The sequence below is a fragment of the Rattus norvegicus genome, chromosome 3 (assembly GCF_036323735.1).
Source record: "Rattus norvegicus strain BN/NHsdMcwi chromosome 3, GRCr8, whole genome shotgun sequence".
Classification (NCBI taxonomy): Eukaryota; Metazoa; Chordata; class Mammalia; order Rodentia; family Muridae; genus Rattus; species Rattus norvegicus.
The window spans coordinates 145,702,226-145,724,236 of NC_086021.1; positions in this window are offsets into that span (position 1 = coordinate 145,702,226).

Consider the following 22,011-nt stretch of genomic DNA (forward strand, 5'->3'; position numbering starts at 1 on the left):
CCTCCATTAGTCTATAGTGTTATTGTACATTAATGACATTTGGGGAAGAGGCTTTGGGACCTGTCCAGGCACACAAGAAGGTTAAGTTAATTCCTGTGATAACAAGCTAACAATTTAGCAGACTGAAAAATGCACATCTATTACCTCTTCATGTCTGCATGGGAAGGCCCAGTTTCAGGCTGCAATCTGTTAACATAAAAGGCTAAAGGGAAACTTTCAGACCTATGAGAAAATGCAGTTAGCATAAATGCTACATAGTGAGTGTAAAGTAAAGAAGTAAAGAAATACAGGAAAGACAGAACAAACAAACAAACACAGATGGTAAAAGAATTCAGCACTGAGCAGGGCAGACAGACGTGGGGGAATACATGGGGAAAACTTGATCCTTTAACAGAAAAGCAGTGGGAAGATAATAAAGAGTTTTCAGGAAGGACATGCCATGTTTAGATTTTAATTTTTATGTGAATGCTATTTTTATTGGATTGTAATCTGGAGAAAATATTATAAGTATCAAGAGAATTGTTACAGTATTGAGTGTAGTTCTGTAGGTCCCCAAATGATGTGATAGAAGTTAAAGAATGATCTAAGATTGTGAATAGAAGAAAAGCAAATCTGTGTTCTATAGGCATGTTAAGTAAGGCAAGTCAGCTAATCAATACACCCTGGTTGTGTGCACCATGAACTTTCATATGAGAAAGAGAAGTCAAGCAGGTAAAGTACTAGGATCAGACTTTTCCTGAAGTATGAGAAGCTGAGGGACCTTGGTGGGAGCCAGGTATAAATCTGCTTTTAGAGCAGAGATTTTGTTACAGCAGACCAACCAAGAAACAGACGATGTAGTCATAGAAAGGCACCCTTTACGTTAACTTGATTCCCAATTTTGTAGTCAGAGAAGAAGAAAAAAATCTTCTTTTTCATATGAACTGCATTTAAAAAAAATCCATGATTAGGAAAACAACTCATTTGTTTACCTATAACAACACTTTAGGTCAAACATGAGGCCTTACTCTTAGAAGTCGAAGCAGCTTTTTAAGAATAACTTTCAGAAAATGAAAATGAATAATACTGTCTGAAAATATAAATTAATAATTAGAGTTCATGAAAAACAATGTTGACAACACATGTAAGATAGAAGTTAGAGAAGACTCTGCCTAAAGTACCCTTTTGGTTTATGTTGTCCTTTGAAACCAGTAATAGCCAAGTAAAGGCCCATTGGCTAAATTCCACCTTACTTTTGTTGCATAAAACAAAATATTGTGTATACACTAAGTCACAGTTAGGAATCTTTTTTCATATGCTTATTTATCAAAATAATAGCAGATTTTCTCCTATAGCCTATGAAGTTTGAGTCAGCGGTTCTTGGATTCATTAATAAGGTCAAGTATTACTTCCCTTTTTATGGAGTGGGCCTTTTATTCAGTGAAAATGTGGTTGATTCCTCACATAATGTTTGTGCCACTATTGTGCCAGTGGGTATATCTTGCTCGACATGTTTCTATTGTAGCTTGCAGTGTTCGTGGGGCAATGAAATGATGATTACCTTTCTTCACCAGTAGCTCACATATAACTTCCCCCAGGAGATTGCATAGCACTTTCCAGGACCATGAAAGCTAGTGAGGTACCAACTATGTTTCCTCCGTATTCTAACTCAAGTATGTAATGTCCTCAGCAATATGTAGCATCCGATATAGACTGTAATTATTTTGAGGGGAGCATGAGATCCCATTGGTCACCAATTCAAAAAATGTAATTCATTCCCGATACTTGCAGAATTATGTATTTATCTATGGTGTCCAACTGGGGTATTGGCTTGCATTCTTGTTCAACTCCATTTGATTTGGTTTTGTATATGTAAGTGCATATGTATGTGTACATTTATAGGAGGCCACTAGAGCAGCCAGTTATACCCATACATCATTACATTATTCAGTCTTCCTCAGAGACATTTCTTTTTTGCAGTAGATGGCAATTAACACAGAGACCCACACCGGTTAGAGTTAGAGAATAGAGCTCTGAACTACTTGGTCCTAAATGGGACATCTATATCCTACCCCTTCCTTCAAAGCCTAGAAATCTATTCATAAGAGGAGGTAAAAAGGTTATAAGAGCCAGAAGTGGTGGATGTCTTCAAGGAAACAGTGTTTTCCAGACATAACTGGTACAGTACACATAAGAACTCACTACAATTTTTACAGCATGTATAAGAGCAGCACAAGTTCAAGGCAGATGAAATCTCAGCATGGAGAGACAAGGTGTGCATAGATTCCTATGCAAAGATGAAGCACTACTGTAGTAGCAGCTGGAAGAGGGGAAGTCAGATTTCTTTAGTGGTCATAATGCCTCGAATATTAACCATACTCCAGAGCACATTTATGGGCCTGAATTAGTTGGCCCCAAGCTAAACTTTATGGATTGAAAAAAGAGGGAGACATGGGACATGTAGGTAGGTTAGGAGGTAGGAGAGGATCTTGGAGAAGATAGGGGAGAGGGTGAATATAATTGAAATCCATGGTATAAAAGTCTCAAAGAAGTAATAAAAAGAATATTTAGAAGAAAACATAAGAAATTTTTTTGGAATGTAGTCCTGTTATTTGCTATTATTGAGGTCTAAGCATAAAATATCCTATATAGGCTCGTGTGTTGGAACACTTGGTATCTAGTTGGGGGCACTATTTGGAAGGGGTGTAGAACATTTGGGATGTTGATGCTTCCTAGAGGAAGTACATCACGGAGGACAGCTTTGAGGTCTTAGGCCCATTCTTTTCTTCCTGTTTATCCTGTCTTGCTGACTGCAGAGGCAGTATAAAAAAATGCCCTCATCACATGCCATCTTGTCTTCTCTTCAATGATGGACTCTCTGGAACTGTAAGTCAAAATAAACCCTGTCCTCTTTGTTTCCCCATCCCCCTCACACTTTTGTTTTGTGTTAAGAAATTTTGTATAGTAGATGTACAGAATGGATACTCTGAGCCGTGGGTTAAGATGTGTAGCCTTCCTCAAATTGCTAAGACAATGAGACAGGCATGATGAACTGCCAATTTTATTCTACAGCTTTTCTCTTGTTTAGGCAATCTGTTATCAGTGAAACTGAATATGTTGAGGTATGAATAGAAATGAGGTAAAAATAAGAAACTGGATGAATAGTTCTTTATCAAACAGACAAAAAAGGGTGCCTTGATATCACTTTATTGATTTTAGGATGAAAAGAAATTTAGCCCAGTTAAATCTTAATTTCAAAGATTCAGAATGTTGAAAACAAAAGATAACAAGACATAATTATTACAGTTTAGTTAATAATTAAAGGAAGTTAAGGAAATGAATGGTATAATAATAAAGGAATTGACTTTGGATAAGATTATCACCAATACCTATTGAAAACTAAAGAATAAAAATATGGAAGCAAGAATGTGCAAACATGTAGACAGCTGCAGAGGAGACAGCATAAGATCACACGCATACTCATCTGATTCTTTTTTTCACCCTTTCGCTTTTTTTGAGATAAGGTATTACTGTGGATCTAAGGCTCCTCCTATTCTTTTCATATGCTAGAATCACAGGTATGTACCACTGTACCAAGATTTCAATACTTTCTTTATATTCTGGAAAGAGAAAAATCAAAGTAATTTTTCAGGGAGCAAAACAAGTGGAAGGGGTTGGGTGGAATTTGAGGAATTTTTTTCTCTCCATCTTTATTTATTTGGATATTTCTTTTTTTTATTTTATTAACTTGAGTTTTTCTTATATACATTTCGAGTGTTATTCCCTTTCCTGGTTTCCAGGCAAACATCCCCCTAGCCCCTCCCCTTCTTTATGGGTGTTCCCCTCCCCATCCTCCCCCCATTGCCGCCCTCTCCCCAACAGTCTAGTTCACTGGGGGTTCAGTCTTAGCAGGACCCAGGGCTTCCACTTCCACTGGTGCTCTTACTAGGATATTCATTGCTACCTATGAGGTCAGAGTCCAGGGTCAGTCCATGTATAGTCTTTAGGTAGTGGCTTAGTCCCTGGAAGCTCTGGTTGCTTGGCATTGTTGTACATATGGGGTCTCGAGCCCCTTCAAGCTCTTCCAGTTCTTTCTTTGATTCCTTCAACGGGGGTTCTATCCTCAGTTCAGTGGTTTGCTGCTGGCATTCGCCTCTGTATTTGCTGTATTCTGGCTGTGTCTCTCAGGAGCGATCTACATCCGGCTCCTGTCGGCCTGCACTTCTTTGCTTCATCCATCTTGTCTAATTGGATGGCTGTATATGTATGGGCCACATGTGGGGCAGACTGTGAATGGGTGTTCCTTCTGTGTCTGTTTTAATCTTTGCCTCTCTCTTCCCTGCCAAGGGTATTCTTGTTCCCCTTTTAAAGAAGGAGTGAAGCATTCACATTTTGATCATCCGTCTTGACTTTCATTTGTTCTAGGCATCTAGGATAATTCAAGCATTTGGGCTAATAGCCACTTATCAATGAGTGCATACCATGTGTGTTTTTCTGTGATTGGGTTAGCTCACTCAGGATGATATTTTCCAGTTCCAACCATTTGCCTAAGAATTTCATAAAGTCATTGTTTTTGATAGCTGAGTAATATTCCATTGTGTAGATGAACCACATTTTCTGTATCCATTCCTCTGTTGAAGGGCATCTAGGTTCTTTCCAGCTTTTGGCTATTATAAATAAGGCTGCGATGAACATAGTGGAGCACGTGTCTTTTTTATATGTTGGGGCATCTTTTGGGTATATGCCCAAGAGAGGTATAGCTGGATCCTCAGGCAGTTCAATGTCCAATTTTCTGAGGAACCTCCAGACTGATTTCCAGAATGGTTGTACCAGTCTGCAATCCCACCAACAATGGAGGAGTGTTCCTCTTTCTCCACATCCTCGCCAGCATTTGCTGTCCCCTGAGTTTTTGATCTTAGCCATTCTCACTGGTGTGAGGTGAAATCTCAGGGTTGTTTTGATTTGCATTTCCCTTATGACTAAAGATGTTGAACATTTCTTTAGGTGTTTCTCAGCCATTTGGCATTCCTCAGCTGTGAATTCTTTGTTTAGCTTTGAACCCCATTTTTAATAGGGTTATTTGTCTCCCTGCCGTCTAACTTCTTGAGTTCTTTGTATATTTTGGATATCTGTTGTAGAATTGGTAAAGATCTTTTCCCAATCTGTTGGTTGCCATTTTGTCCTAACCACAGTGTCCTTTGCCTTACAGAAGCTTTGCAGTTTTATGAGATCCCATTTGTCGATTCTTGATCTTAGAGCATAAGCCATTGGTGTTTTGTTCAGGAAATTTTGTCCAGTGTCCATGTGTTCCAGAGGCTTCCCTAGTTTTTCTTCTATTAGTTTGAGTGTATCTGGTTTGATGTGGAGGTCCTTGATCCACTTGGACTTAAGCTTTGTACAGGGTGATAAGCATGGATCGATCTGCATTCTTCTACATGTTGATCTCCAGTTGAACCAGCACCATTTGCTGAAAATGCTATCTTTTTTCCATTGGATGGTTTTGGCTCCTTTGCCAAAAATCAAGTGCCCATAGGTGTGTGGGTTCATTTCTGGGTCTTCAATTCTGTTCCACTGGTCTATCTGTCTATCTCTGTACCAATACCATGCAGTTTTTATCACTATTGCTCTGTAATACTGCTTGAGTTCAGGGATAGTGATTCCCCCTGAAGTCCTTTTATTGTTGTGGATAGTTTTAGCTATCCTGGGTTTTTTGTTATTCCAGATAAATTTGCAAATTGTTCTAACTCTTTGAAAAATTGGATTGGTATTTTGATGGGGATTGCATTGAATCTGTAGATCGCTTTTGGTAAAATGGCCATTTTTACTATATTAATCCTGCCAATCCATGAGCATGGGAGATCTTTCCATCTTCTGAGGTCTTCTTCAATTTCTTTCTTCAGAGTCTTGAAGTTCTTATTGTACAAATCTTTTACTTGCTTGGTTAAAGTCACACCGAGGTACTTTATATTATTTGGGTCTATTATGAAGGGTGTCGTTTCCCTAATTTCTTTCTCGGCTTGTTTCTCTTTTGTGTAGAGGAAGGCTACTGATTTATTTGAGTTAGGAATTTGAGGAATTTGAAGACATTTGGAGAAGGAAGGGGAAATAAAAAAATAAATTATTAAATAAAGCGTGTTTTAAGAGGGTAGCAATAAAAATAAGTCTAGAAAAATAATGAAATTGATTGAGGGAATCAGAATTAAGAAAAGAGAGAACAGTGGCAAAGAAAACAAAACAAAAAAACAAAGAAAACAAAAACAAACAGCAACAACAACAACAAATAAACAAACCGAAACCAAAATTCCAAGGGAGTGGAATGTTTTATGAAAGCAGTTATGCTATAGTTTCAGTGTGGCTTTTCGAAAATCTGTTAGTTATAAACATGAAAGATTCATTGCTATTGGCTAGCTTTCATAGTGCTGCAAATTGCTATGCAAGTTACTGGGAGAAACAAATAATCAATGTTCTTATCCAGTTGTGAATATGTAGGTTTCAATTAAAAGAGAGTCTGGCAAGATATCCACATTGGTTCCAGTAATTTAATTTCAACATTAAATATTACTTAACTGCTACCTAAGTGTTTTGTATTTAAACTTACAAATTAAGATATCATAAACCTTCAGCAGAGAAACAATATTTCTACAGAAGGTGGTGATTAATGTAGAGACCCACATTAGTTAAGACACAAAGAATAAGAGAATGTGGAATGTCTTTCTACAAATGGGACAGCTATATTGTAGCTCTTCTGCCAAGGCTCAAGAATAATTGGAAAGACAGGACAGAGAAATTATGAGAGCCAAGGTAAACATCTACAGTAAAATAGCATTTTCTGGGCATGACAGCACTGTTGCATATATAGACTCTCAATGAATGTGACTGTTTGACAATCACATGAGTAATTTAAATATCAAAGTGTCCAGAAAACTTTTTCATATGAAACGAGAAGAAAAACCACAGATATTTATGGTCAGGAATACTGGAATGAAAGATCTCACAAATTCCTGAAGGTACTCTCAAAAGTCATGCAAAGGAGATTGTTGAAGTGTGAGAAGCAGGGTTCTCTGGACAAACAGGATGAATGGCTGAAGTAGGGTAAGGAAAACAGAGATGCAAGTACCAGTGTTTGATCACCAACAGAATTGTTTAATTCAGAAGATGAGTTTTGCCTAAAGGTAGAAGCACAAGAATATACAAGTAGGAAAATGTATAAATAATGTCCTAAACATTTCTAATCTTTTTTGTATCTTGACTGTGCTAAATGTCATTACCTGGCAAGTTCAGTAGAAGAGGAGAGAGTTACTACAAGTCAAGCAAGGCAAGATGATTACCAGGAGGAAAAAAAATACGTTGTAAGTTGTGCAATATATAGGAATCTAAGTCAGCCATAATATATACCTGGTCAATTGCTTGAAACCAATCCAAAAAGAGGATGGTCACAGAAGAACACAGACAAGATAATGTGGCAAAATCAACATGAATCACGTCATAAAAATATTTATTTGTATGTTATATGTGTATGTCTGTGTGTGACTATGTGTACTTGAGTAGATGTACCTAAGAAGGTAGAGACTTGAGATTCCTACAACTGGTGTTAGGGCTGGTTGTAAGTTGAACAAAAGTGGGCTATGAGAAATAAACTAGGGTCTTCTGCAAGAGTAATGCATACTCCTAACCACCTCTCCACCTCTGCAGCCCCCAAGAATTGCTTCTTTTAATTGTAATTTTTATATAGATTTACTATATATGTATATGTATATACTGTATTTATGGAAATATAAGCATTCTTTATTGAATTGGCAGCCTACTGTGGACTAAAGGTCATAATAAATAGAGGGAAATGGAGAAATGAGATTGAATGGGCAAGACTAGCTCTAAGCCAGGTATAGTCTGTGTCCAAGGGAAACTCTGGCCCACTGACCTTGATAGAGACGTCTCACTGAGGTTCATGGAACTTGATATTGATCCCTCTCTTCCACTTGCTTCTGTGCACAAAGGAACTCTTTGAAGTAGGTGGTAAGATATGTCTCCTGCTTTCTTCTCTTTTTAACTATCAACCATTGGTTGAACACTTTTCAGACGCTGTAGTGTGTCCAGCAGGGTGCCACGGGATGTTTCTGTTTATTGTTTGCATTTCTGCCTTCCTGCTCCATTTCTCCTTTTTTCTGTCTTAAAAGGCTGGCTCTGTCTTGCTTGGTCATTTATATCTCTGTGCTTGAAAACTTCTCATTGCCTCTGCTTCTCACTCTCTGTATATACTTTAATTTATTAGCAGAACTTTAGAGCACCTTGGAAATAAAAGACATTTGAGAAAAAGCAAACAATAAAACCAGTTGCTCTTATCCCTCCAATCTTCTGGATTTATAATCTCTTGACATCTACTGCTGATTCACAGGAAGCTCTTTTAGAGAGTGAAGCAGAGCTCATTATGAAATGCCAGTAGGTCTAAACAGGCTGATCTATAGCTTTCTGATAATCAGGTCTTGGAGAAAAATCATCTAATGCTGTGCAGCTTACAATACTGAGTTATATGTGGAATCATGGGGTCCCCATGATTACATGACAGTGTAAAAGCAAGATTCTTAATGTTCTGTTCTGTCCTATAAACACAGAAACCAAACACAGCCTACCCTAAAGAGCTGTGGTCATAAAACATAATAAAAGTACCACAGACTAGTCACGATTTAGATGCAGGTAAGGGGTTCCAGAGAAACACACACACACACAAAAGGTCTGGTAGTGAGCAGTCAACAAATGAGAACTCCCAGCAGTCTACCAGCTGAGAGCATCCCTGAATCCCCAGAGGGATACTCTGCTGTGGGAAGAGGAGAGGCCCACAACATTTCTTTGCCTCTGATTGGGAATTTCTTTCTTGGTCTCCAGGATAGCCTTGTCTTCTCATTAAATGTTTACTCTCTTTCCATCAAATGTCTCCATCCTCATGGAGCAAAATACATATTGCCCCAAAATCTTTTCTCTGAAAAATTCCAGAAATTAGGAATCTGTTGGATGTTGACAAATAGTGAGTGTGTCAATTTAAGCAGTAGCCCTGGTAAAATGAAAAAAAAAAAAACCGGTTTGTTAGGTCTGGCAGCAAGGTTAAAACTCTGAACAACTATGCAAAATGTTCTAAGTTGCACTTAAGTGTTTACTGGAGATTGCATGACAAACAGTTACTTCCCAGTGTAGAGAGCAGGTTTCATGTTGTTCGTGGCTTTAAGTACATTTCAGTTAGTAGAAAAGTGGCTGCTAACTCCACCCCACCCTTGTGTGTCAACTGTCTATTAACGGCAGAAATGTTGGCTTCCTACTTCGCTTCAACAGAGTGAGTAATAAGTAAGGCTACTTTCCTTCCCATATCCCACTGAACAAGAGGAACCTCTTTGATCCTGCCCCAATACTTTAATATTTTAGGAAACACAGATAAATCAACTTTTCCCTGTACATGCATGAATTATCAGAAAATCCTGTCTTGCCATTTTTCTATGAACACTGTCCTTCCCTTTGTATTTTTAGTCTTCTGAAAGGATCACTTCTGCTGCTACTTATTCTTTCTCTTTATCTGAGAGTGATAATCGTTAAGATGTGTTGGACTCTTCGTGGTTCTGGAAACATTTTCGCATGCTTTACCTCACTCGGTGGAGTCATAATCAGAAGGGATGTATTTGAAATAACCCATTTTGCCATCTAACACTTTCTTGGGAAGATGTGTTCTATCATGTTGGAAATCCACTAAGAAACAGGAATTAAACATGACTTTTGAGGCATTATTGGTCATTTATCTTGGTCTTGGTGGAGCTGCTGGTTATTTCAACACCAAATGGGAGAGGGTGCATAACTGAGGAGAAGCTAACCAGCTTCACCTATTAACATTCGGCCTCACTTTGGGCTCATATTCTACATCTCCTATGTTTTAAAGCAAGATCAAAGTAATACTTCACAGCAAGTCTATGCTTTTGTACCTACAATCAGTTGATCGGTATTAAATACATCAAAACGACTTAAGGGAGAAATATGTCTTCTCAAGAAATAGAGTTAGAGCAACAGATGCTCACAATAGCCAGCATAAGTAGAGTCCCTTCCTTCACACAGGATGTGTGCTTCACATGCAGGGCTAAGAGGCTTCCTTTCTGGAGCATCATGAAAACATCATGACAATATTTAAGTGTTATGCTTAAGGGGTTTAGAAATGTGACCTTTTTGCTTTTGACTTGTGATAGTTGTCAATTCACCCAGCTGTCAGATTTTTTTTAATGCAATAGCTATTTTTAGCGCCCCCCTTCCTACAACGAAAAAACAGAAAATAGTAGCTTGCTGGGACAGAGGCAAGGGACTGGTATAGTAGTTGTTTGGGAAATAATGGTAAATAAGTGTTCTGGACCTAACTAAAATTTGTTTAAAGCTTTACACATGGCTTGTGATGACAGTTATAAAACTCAGTCTATCTCCCGAAAATGATCACATAGTTAAATTTTAGCACATATAAATACTGTCCTAATAATGTTTACATGCATTTGGGAGATCCATTTTGACTTAAAAAAACCCTCCAAATTCGTATATCTAGGAGGCTTCTCCCTATATTTTACTGGTATCCATGCATTCCTATTTCCAGTTTTCTCTGAATTCACTAATTCTTTACAGCAAATCTGTTCTGAAAGCGGAGGAGCGAGAACTCCATTACTTTCGTCTTGTCTTGCCTCTTCAGCCTCTCTCTCTGCTCCATCTCGTGCTCTACATGAAAATCTGTGCAGGGTTTCTTTGACCCTGCAGTAAATAGAATCAATCACCTTGCAACATGCATTTGTGCAAAGAAATTTGGGTGAACGTGGTTCACAGTTTAAGCAGAAATGTTGTTTAACAAATTGTAAGTTTATGGTCTTTCTTTTCTTTGCCAGTGGATTTAGTTTTATTCACAAATTACTTTTTTATATATACATATGAAACCGAGATGATCAGAATAAATACACTCTGATCCTGGTAAATTTGAAATGAATAAATTAAATATTTCTAATGTCATCTTCATCTTTAGTTTATGCCTCAACATACAGCTTAGATTGAACAGACGTGATGTGATGTTAACAAAATTTGCAGTGCAGTGGAGAGGTATTAATCTGTAGATGAACGCTAATCAGCACCAGTGTAGATAATCATTTTGAGGTGTTAAAATTATTTTTAGTGTTGGACTGTTAATGAAAAGCTCATGGTACTTAACTAAGATATCTACAGAAGACAATCAGAATGTCCACACATTTCTATCTTAGAAATAAAGTTATTTTTTTAGTCAGTGAGGCTGTCCAAACTTTTACAAAATTCCCATCTATTGAGTACATTCTGTATATCAGTTATATCATCTGTGTTTAACCTTTGAGTCACGACCCCTTCGGGGGTCATGCATCAGATATTCCACCTAGCAGATATTTATAATATGATTCATAACTCATTCAAAATTCAGTTCTTAAATAGCAACAAAAAACTTGACATTTGAGGGTCACCACAATATGATGAGCTATGTTAAAATGTCGCAGCATTAGGAAGGTTGAGGACCACTGCTCTATATGGTTCCTTGCTTTCCACGTCCATTTGGACAGTTGCCCATAAAGAATGGGGCACGGCACTCATTAATGATAGACATTACCTGGAGGAAAGTAAAAGGGCTTTTCACATGCAACAAAGGTCTCTCACTTTCTGACTCTAAAGTTAGTCTTAAGGTACTACCTCTGTTTTAGTCTGCTGTAACAGATTACTTTAGTGTTTCCTGAGTAGCAAAAAGTCAAAGATCAAAGGACTATATCTATGTTGTGTCCTTGGTGCCTCATTTTAAGGAGGACGCATATCCAACACACACTCATTTGCACAGGAAAGAGACAAATTGTTCTTATTCATACCTATGTCCTACTATAAGTGGCATAAACCTCTCCTTGAAGGTAACGTCCACATAACCTAAATACTTTACATTGGGCTCTGTATCTCAACACTGTCGTATTTGGGATGGAGTTCCCAACCCATGAGCACTGAGGGACATAGTCAATCCATAGCATGGAGATTAACTTACCAGGGTTACACCTAATTAGATATACACTTTAGTAGGAAATATATAGGTAAGAGAAGGAAGAGCTCAGTAACAACAACTTTCAGTTGGCCTTATGAATCTGACTTCCATTCTGTAAAGGGGATGAGCTCATAGGTACTCCAAGATCTGAGGACCTTGATATTACAACTCCAAGCTCTGCTCTCAGTGAGGAAATGACAAATAGGGCCAAAGGTTAGATTTCTGCCAAGTGAAACCCTGAGCAGAAAATCCTGACCCAAGGAAAATAAACAATACCTTTGTGATAGTGTAAACTACTAAATATGTACCTATTTCTTGGTTGGTGAGAGAAGGATACTCTAGTAATGCTTGGATAGAATACAGACTAGTGTTTCTGAAGAAGGTCAATCTATGCCATTCTCTCCCTATACACCGTTCGTTCATGTTCTCATTTTGGAAGCCTGGTTGACAACGCTTTATATTCAAATGGCTGCTATGATGCACTCAATACTCTGATACTCTGTGTGGTGCATGATGGGTTGTTCAGAACCTTAGAGAGGCTGTGATTCAGTTATTTTAACCTCCCTGTGACAGAGGATTCACAGAGATATGACAGCTCTGTTTGCCTTTGCCGACCTGGGAATCCTGTAATAATAGCCTTTTACTCCAGAAGAATGGACACCATTTGTCTTAGAGAAGCATAGACTAAAAGAGCAAATGGAAGACTATTCCCAGAAGCGCAGAGCTCTTCTCCACACAGACATAATGTCACTTTTGAAAGAGTAGCAGCTGGCCACCTTAAATAAGTGAAAACATAACAAAAAATGAAGGTTTTGCTTGACTATACATCCTGATTTGTGCTAATACCTCTGCCTCCTGAGTGCTACTCCATGCCCTATTCCCTAATCATCACAGATGATGGCTACCCTAGAAGCCATAGAGAAATTCAAAAGAAATGGCAAGTGCTCACTCTATCCACTGATCTAAACAACTACCTCCCCCGTCGGTTCACATAGCTACTTTGCTTAGCACAGCCTTGCAGGGTGCAGTTACCAATGGAAGGGACCAATATAGTGCCTGGCTACCAGCCCATATCAGCAAAAATTATCCTGCCTGGTTCTCTGCCAACCATATAATAATGAATTGCTTTGGTGGAAAAGATCAAACAATAGGGAAGGCCTTAAGAGGAAACACACATCTGTTAAGAACTCCCACCAAAAATGTTGCAAAGTGTTTTTGTTTATGAAATAAAATTCAAATCTGAAGCTGACTCAAGGACAACTTAGCAGCCTTTGGAAGAAAGGAAGACAGACATAAAGACTAAACCCACCAAGGATAATTTAAAAACAACAAACACACTCACACTCAAACATACACACATACACACTCAGACAAACAAACACACACACACACACACACACACACACATGCATGTGGATGCGTGCAGGGGGGCTATCGTGTTTGAAATTATAGATAATTGATAAGTATTATACTATATAACTTAAGATTAACTTTTTCTGTGCATATAAGATAAAAGGATTTCAGCGATACACAGAAATGTTTTAGACACAGCACATGTGATCCTAATTTAGTGTTGTTTGTAAAGATTTTAAGTTCTTGGCTTTGGACTTGATTACAAGTAATTTAAATGAACAGAGCTAAACATTTGTTTTCTGGCACAGTTCCTAGGAATTCTCTCTGTTAGTCAACAAACAGTATAAGTTCCAGTAATTACTAGACGTTGGTACTATCCACCTATATCTTATAATAAAATCTCCCTTGGGAAAACGAGAAGAGAAAAGCATCTACCATTTCCTAGGAGAGTGAGTTCATATATTAGGCACCTGTTTCATTTACACCTTGATCTTTTTTAATTGGTTATTTTATTTATTTACATTTCAAATGTTGTTTCCCTTCCAGGTATCCCCTCTACAAACCCATCTCATCCTCCCTTTACCTCTATGAGAGTGCTCCCTCAACTATGCCCCCATTCCTGCTTCACCACTCTAGCATCCTTTTATGCTGGCTTATCAAGCCTCCACAGGACCAAGGGCCTCCCTCCCATTGATTCCAGATAAGGCAATTCTCTGTTACACATGGAGCTGGAGTCACAAGTCCCTCCATGTGTACTCTTTGACTGGAGGTTTAGTCCCTGGGAGCTCTGGGTAGTCAGGCTTGTTAATGTTGTTGTTCTTCCTATGGTGTTACAATTCCCTCCAGCCCCTTCAGTCCTTTCCCTAACTCTTCCATTGGGGTCCTCAGGTTCAGTCCTATGGTTTGCTGTGAGTATCTATATCTGTATTGGTCAAGTGCTGGTAGAGACTTTCAGAGTCACCTATACCAGGATCCTGTCAGCAAGCAGTTCTTGGCATCAGCAATAGTGCTGTGGTTTGGGGTCTGCAGGATCTGATGGGTCCCTAGGTGGGTACATCTCTAGGTGGCCTTTCCTACACTCTCTGCTCCATTTCTCGTCTCTGCATTTCCTTTAGATATAAACAGTTCTGGGTTAAAATTTTTGAGATGGGTGGGTGCCAGAAGCTGGAAACTACCCCGATGTTTCTCAATGGAAGAATGAATACATAAAATGTGGTTCATTTACACAATGGAGTACTACTCAGCTATTAAAATCAATGACCTCATGAAATGTGCAAGCAAATGACTGGAATTAGAAAATAGCATACTGAGTGAGGTAACCCAGACACAAAGAACACACATGGTATGCACTCACTGATAAGTGGATAGTAGCAGCTTCAAAGCTGAGAATACCCATAATGCAACTCGCAACCCATATGAAACTTAAGTAAAAGGAAGACTAAAGTGTGGATGTTTTAATCCTACCTAGAAGGGGAAACAAAATAATCACAGGAGATAAAGGGAGGAAAGAACGTGGTAGAGAGAGAGGAGGGAAAAGGAAAAGGGGGGAAACCAGGTGTGGGAAGAGACAGGAGAGAAGTATAGATGAAGCAATAAGGGATGAGGAACTGGGGGTGGGGGGCACCAGTGAGTGGGAAGCAAGAGGTTCCCAGAACCTAAAAGGAATGGCATTAGTCGAAATACCCAACAAAGAGGAGATAAAGCTATAGAGACCATCTGCAGTAGATGGGCACTACACTTTGATCCTTGATATGCTAATTGTGAATTCCATTCTTCTGAATGAGTCCTGTGTCAGTTTCAGTAGAGGTTTCCGTCCAGTGACTATTCAGTAGCCCAAAATATTTAGTGAGAAATTCCAAATGCATACCTGCTGGAATTGTGAAATCAGACTAAGTTTAAAATTTTATAGCCAGAATGACTGTGTTACAAACTAGCCAGGAAGCCCGGGGTTGCTATTTCTTCAAATGCAAATAGTTTCTCTGGACCTAACAAAAGCCCAAGAAACTGGACAAAGTGTAACAGGCTTTGGACAGGAAGAGGGTGTCCCTAGCACAGAGTTATAAATAGGTTTCTTTTGCCTGGTTTGCATAGAAAGCTCTCAGAGTGGCTCGGCTGTTGGTGCCCCTATCTTCCCTCCGATTGTCAATGCAGACAGCAGGAAGGGCTTTAGAGAGAAGGGACAGATTTAATAAAGTTTAGTCAGAGTGTCTCTGGTGAACCATTGGCATCTCTTGATTGACAACCCCCATTACTGAAGGCAGAGAGGTCATCCAAAATGCAGATATGGTCACATATAAACAGATATGGTCACAATGACAATTGTCCCAAAGAACCCAAAAAGAAACATGTGTCAAGACTCTCTGCAGACATTTCAATATCTAAATACTCGTCTTTTATACAAAATGGCCTTGCATGGCACATGATCTGTATGCTTTGAAGCATTCTAAATTATTTATACCATGTGAAATATGAATGCTGTAAACATAAACTTTACTCTTTGGTGAGTGAATTTTAACAAAATGGTCAGTACACATGCAAGATTTGAAAAAAAAAAAGCATTCTGACTACACTTGGTTGAAGATGTAGGGGAGCACTGATACACTGAGGTTTATGAGCAGTATCACCTCATCAAAACCATTTCCTTTGGGTTTGCTTGCTAACTCTGGTTTCAAGTGCTCTCTCCTTCAGCTGGGCCAGAGCAAACTACAACAAACAACAAAGGCCCAAGTGCCATTCCTGTGTTTCAGAGGGTAAGGGCACCACAAAAAGAATGGAAAGCTTCCTGGAATTTCTTATTGAGAAAAAGTATTAGCAACTCTTGAAGCCAGACGCCAGTCTGATCTCCATGAGGTTCTGGCATTATGGACCTGGTCATATACATGCCTTAGGAAATATGTTCACACTGGCCTTTAGTCTTTCTTTCCCTAAACCCCACAACAATTCATAATGTTTTCTGTCTGTGAGTATATGTGTGTGTAGAGGGGGCTAGGGAATGGATTCATGCCCATAGTAGAAACCTAAAATTACCCATACTTCATATACAGATATATATATATACACATACTTCATACACACACACACACACACACACACACACACACACACACATATATATTCTGTTCATGCATATCTGGAATAAAGGTTAACTTAAAATGAAACATAGTAAAGGATTAAAAACAAAAACTAATAAGAACAATTATAACATATTATCAGTAAAAGCTACTTACATGAAAGCTAAATTAGTGAATTGCTCATTTCTGAAAGTTTCCATTTATTAATTTGGAAAGTGGTGATCAGGACAAATAAAATTATAGATCATGAAACATAAAGGAATTTAGCTTAGTCCATGCTTCTCTCTACCCGTTCCTTGGTTCTGAAGTCTCAGGTTAGTGGGATCTGCTGGGCTATGTTTGCTTCAGAGACAAAAGCTTTGAGTGTGAAAGTAACACAGGTCCACCACACGCTGCCGTATCCTGCATGTGGGCAACATCCCAGGCTATGGGAAGAATAAGCTGCTTGTATTTGCCCTTTCCACATCACTGGGGATGTGTGCCATCACCCCACAGAAGTTTGGCTTGATAATGATCCTGTAATTATCAGCCTCTTCCAAGTTTCATACAACTCTCACCATAGATTATAAGAATAGTTTTTTCTTTCTTTTATAAAGCTCAAAGGATCTTTGGGATATGTAAACATTTATGCACACTTTCTAGTAAGACACCCAAAGTTTTAGGGGAGGGGTTATAAAGAAATTTAGAAAAATAATGACCACATCACCAAACCCTTAAGTATTTTTTATTGGATATTTTTAATTTACATTTCAACTGTTAGCCCTTTCCTGGTTCCGAATCCATAACTACCCTATCCCCTCCCCCTCCCCCTTCTTCTATGAGGGTGTTTCCCCACCCACCAACCCACCCTTTCCTACCTCCCTGCCTTGACATTCCCCTACATTGGGGCATCGAGCCTTGGCAGGACCAAGGGTTTCTCCTCTCACGGATGCCCAACAAGGCCATCCTCTGCTATATATGCAGCTGGAGCCATGGGTATCCATGCATACTCTTTGGATGGTGGTTTTGTCCCTGGGAACTCTGATTAGTTGGTATTGTTGTTCTTATGGGGTTGCAAACCTTCCTCCACTGGGGACCCTGTCCTCAGTTCAATAATTGGCTTCAAGCATCCGTCTCTGTATTCGTTTACTATGGACTTATAAATTTCCTCCCAATTATGGTTTTTGGAGTGTGTGTGTGTGTGTGTGTGTGTGTGTGTGTGTGTGTGTGTAAGCATGAGGACGTATGTGTGCATTTGTGTATGTGTGGATATATTTGCGGAAACCAAATGTGAGATGTCTTTACTAATTTCTCATTGAAGCAGAGCTTCCCAATATAGCCAGACTGGCTGACCAGAAAGACTCAGGGGACATTTGCAACAGCTAATGATGCAATAATGAAAGTTGAAGAACATTTATGAGATGGGGTGTAGCTTGATGAAATGGGTCCTTAGTAGAGGGTTCTAGTTTCTCCTCTGGCATCAAGTGCCTGCCCTCACCATGCCTTCTCTACCACAGTGAATTTGTACCTTTTAAACTCATGAACCTAAATAATTCCTTCCTCCCTTAAGTTGCTCCTTGTTGAGTATTTCTTCAAAGCAATGAGAAATGTGGCCAATATGTACTCTGATGTGTTTTTAAAAATCTGTAATGTTTTAATGACTTTGAAATATTTTGTAACTGGTCAAATTAATCTAAGTTATGACACTGTTGGTCCTCATTTTTAAAATAAGACCAGAAGATAAGTTTAAAGGAGTGGCTTAGGAAAGATCTCTTTGCCATGTGCTTCATGTTTTCTCTGCCTCTACATAAGAACGTCTATAGCCTTTATACTGCCACAAACAAAAAGGTATTAACCATGCATTGTCTGAGTTCAGATTGTTCAGGACTTGATTCTAAGAATTGAGGTACAACTACAAAACATTCACTGTTGAAGCCTTTAAAGAAACCAGAAAGAGAAATAATTGGGAGAATTTTCCCTCGGGACATAAGAACCACTTGTTTCTATAGAGCCATTATGCAGCCAACGTGATACAAGAGCCTGTGGTTTAAAATATATAGCATAAAATGAAGACAAAAGTGCCCCTCCACAGGTATGGTTGCTCCTGATTCGTGTCTCTGTCTTTGTCAACTCTGCAGTAGTTGAAAGTTAAAACTGCAATAGAGAGTAACAATCCGGATTATTAGAATACTTTAAAAATGGCTGCAGGACAGCCAAAATCTTCCAGTTTAACATGATATTAAAATGGAAGATTCACTTAGTCTGTGGACAGGGTTTTTCTGTTGTTGATACGATCCCAATTCCATGACGTATTATTACACTTTGTGTGTTCATTGTAGCCTTTCTTTTCATCCCACAAATAAGCATGTGTCCCCAGCACTATAATACACATGCACACAGAAGCTTTGTGTCCTGAGAGGAGTCGAGCATTCTAATGATTTTTCTTACTGAGTTCCCACGGAGTGACTCTGTGCTCTTCAGCAGCACACAGTTGAAGATGTGGCTTGATACCCCAAAGTACTTCTCAGCCTGGGCCCATGCTCTTTTATGCATCTGTGGAAACAACAACATTTAGGTCATTTGTGACCTAAACGTGTCCTCTAAGGCTGAGTCCACAATTTTGGCAAATTATTATAGCTAAGAGTCTGTTACAAAGAGATACCTTGGAGGCAGTCTCTCGGAGCATGCCAGGACATTCCCATTTTAATTTGGGCAACTGTCCAAAGTATTTGAGCTTTTTCCCTTCTCTAGTTGTAGCACTCAGACTAAAAGGCAAATAAACAAAAATAACAAACAAAAATGAAACTTGTAAGTCTCGTAAATATAACAAAGCAGAGCTTAATTGATTTTTGTTCTCAAAATTACATTACGATGTTCCCAACTCTTCCTTGAGGAGTAATGTTGACCATATTTGACAGGAAAGAATATACAAAGAAGTCGCACTTAAGGCCAGTGTTGTCTCCTGAAACTACAGTGGGGGAAAAAAATGCTCATTGTTCAAATATTATCAACTGTCGCCCTCTGCTGGCTAAATTCTGGAATTCAGTTTCAGAAGGAAGAACTATGAGCTCTTGTTTTAATGTGACCATGTGTGTGGAAGCTGGACATGCAGCTTCTTAACATATGTAAGACATCTATGCTTAGTTGAGCTTCCAGGATTTTTCTCATTGATTCATCATCATGGACAAGTTGAGCTTGGACTGGTACCTCTATCCATTAAAGATAGTTTCTGTTCGAGAGCAGGACACACATGTCGTTCATGAGAATTAGCGGTCTCTCTTCTACAAGACCAAAGAAGAATCATGCTCCACAGAGGCTACTACCTACCGCTACCACATGCTTTTGTGAGTATTCAGGGCTACCTGATAGTTTATAAAGAATACAGGTAGTCGTAACTAGCACATCTTCTTCCAAGTTGTGTGTCTAAAGGCTTCACCAAATATAACTTTAGTCAACATACTTGGAGAAGAGGACTTAAATGTGTATTTTAAAACCCACAAGGCTCACAAGTAGATATTGCCATGTTTGTTTAATAGATAGGAAATCACAAAAGCAGAGTTGTTAATGTCAGCATTGCCAAGGGACAGAGTCAGAGCAGAGCCAGAGCCACAACCCACTTCCAGGAGCCTCACCTTAACCATTTCCAATGATGCTTCTGCGCTGTGCAGGTAATTTGTCACACCGGTGCACCATGAAGCCATCAGGTGTCCCTCTGTCAATTGTGTTTCTTGCCACTGTGACCAAAATAACTAACTGCAATAACTTAAAGAGGAAAAGGCTCATTCTTGTCTCATGTATTCACAGAGTTCGGTCTACAGTGGTTTAGCCCTATGTGCTTGAGCAGAACATCATGCTTCTGGAGCATGCCTTTCCTGATCCCTATTCTCGAAGACTTCCAAGCATCTGCCCACCCTTTACAGTTGTATTTGGCAGCTTACTTATTTTTGTTCCTCTAATGCTTACTAAAAGACATTTTATCTAATGTCCTTATCCACTGAAAGAGTGGGCTTTGGAGAGAGAGAAGCCAGTGTTTTTCTTTAATTCTTTTACATAAGAACTAAGCACTGAGGTTCCCATAACCACGTGACAAGTGTGAAGGAGTTGTGGGAACTTGTTCTGCAAAGATCTTAGCAAATGTCTACTTACCCCACACAGAACAGTAGACAGAAATAAAGAAATGATCTCCCCGTGGTGGGTTTAACAAACCAATTTGCTTAATTGGGGTTATGTACAGGATCACAGACAGCTTATGGGCAGTTATACCTCCAACAAAAATGCGTCTCTATTTCTCAGCAATAGCTAATTGTCTTATCCTTGGAGAAGGTGCAGGGGGAAACCGTGAGTCCTGCCACAGTTCATGATGGGATGTCAACGAGCCTAGTTTTATGTGCATGTGACCCAGGGAATTACAGGAATTCCCGGTACAGGGAATTGCTGAGTTCACAAGGATAAAGGCCATACCATGCCTGGTGGACAGTGTTGTACAGCAACTGATCTTGGGGCAAATTCTCACATTCTCCGCATGATGAACCCAATGAATCAATACACTTCCTATTTTGTAATAATTTATACAATAAGAACTCACTGCCACTTTCCAGGAACATAGAATGTATTCTAAGAAACCACTATGTCAGCCAGTCCTGGGAACTCATGACTGTAATGCTAGCCCTCAGGAGGCTGACAGAGCAGGATCGTCATGAGTACAAGGTCAGCCTGAAACACACACTGAGTTTCAGGCCAGCCTCTCTTACAAACGAAACAAACAGACAAACAGAATTGAAGCCACCATGTCTGTATTTACTTCTATGAGCCCACATTCTGCAAACTGTCATCTTCAAATTCTTTTATTATTTATTTATTTATTTATTTATTTATTTATTTATTTATTTATTTATATTTTTGGATTTCCTATCCTCCACATTTATTTAGTTACTATTGTAGGTGGAGACCTCTGTGTTTAAATTTCGAAGCAGAGTTTGGACTTCATGATGGAGCCATACCTGTGGATGGAGGTGATCTAAGGAAGCCTCACCCACTCAGGATGAAGCTCTCGAGTACAGATTAGCCTTAGGATAGAGCTCCAAAGTGTCGGTGTGTTCAGATATTTGTATGCTGACCTCTCACAGCTTATGTGATGCCCCAGAGAGGTGAGATCTCAATGAAACAAATCCCAAATTAGATAATAATCAAACCACCTGCTTATTTCTGGGAGTTGGAAAGTCAAATCCTCCTTGATGGTTGTGGTGCTCAACCTTCCTAATACTTACACCCTTTAACACACACTTCCTTATGTTGTGGTGACCCCAACAATACACTTATCTTTCTTGCCAATTGATAACTGAAATTTTCTACTGTTTTGAACTATAATGTAAATATTTGACATGCAGACATGCAGAATATATAATATGCAAACCCCAAAGTGGTCTCAATGCAGAGGGTGAAAATCTCTGTTTGATGGGATGTGGACTGCTACTTTCCCCTGTTAGTTCTGTTACACAAAACCTGTCTGGAAACACACAGAACACTGTGCCTCCCTTTAATTTATCCCACTCATCCGTTCACTGAGGCTCGCCTGTTTACTGA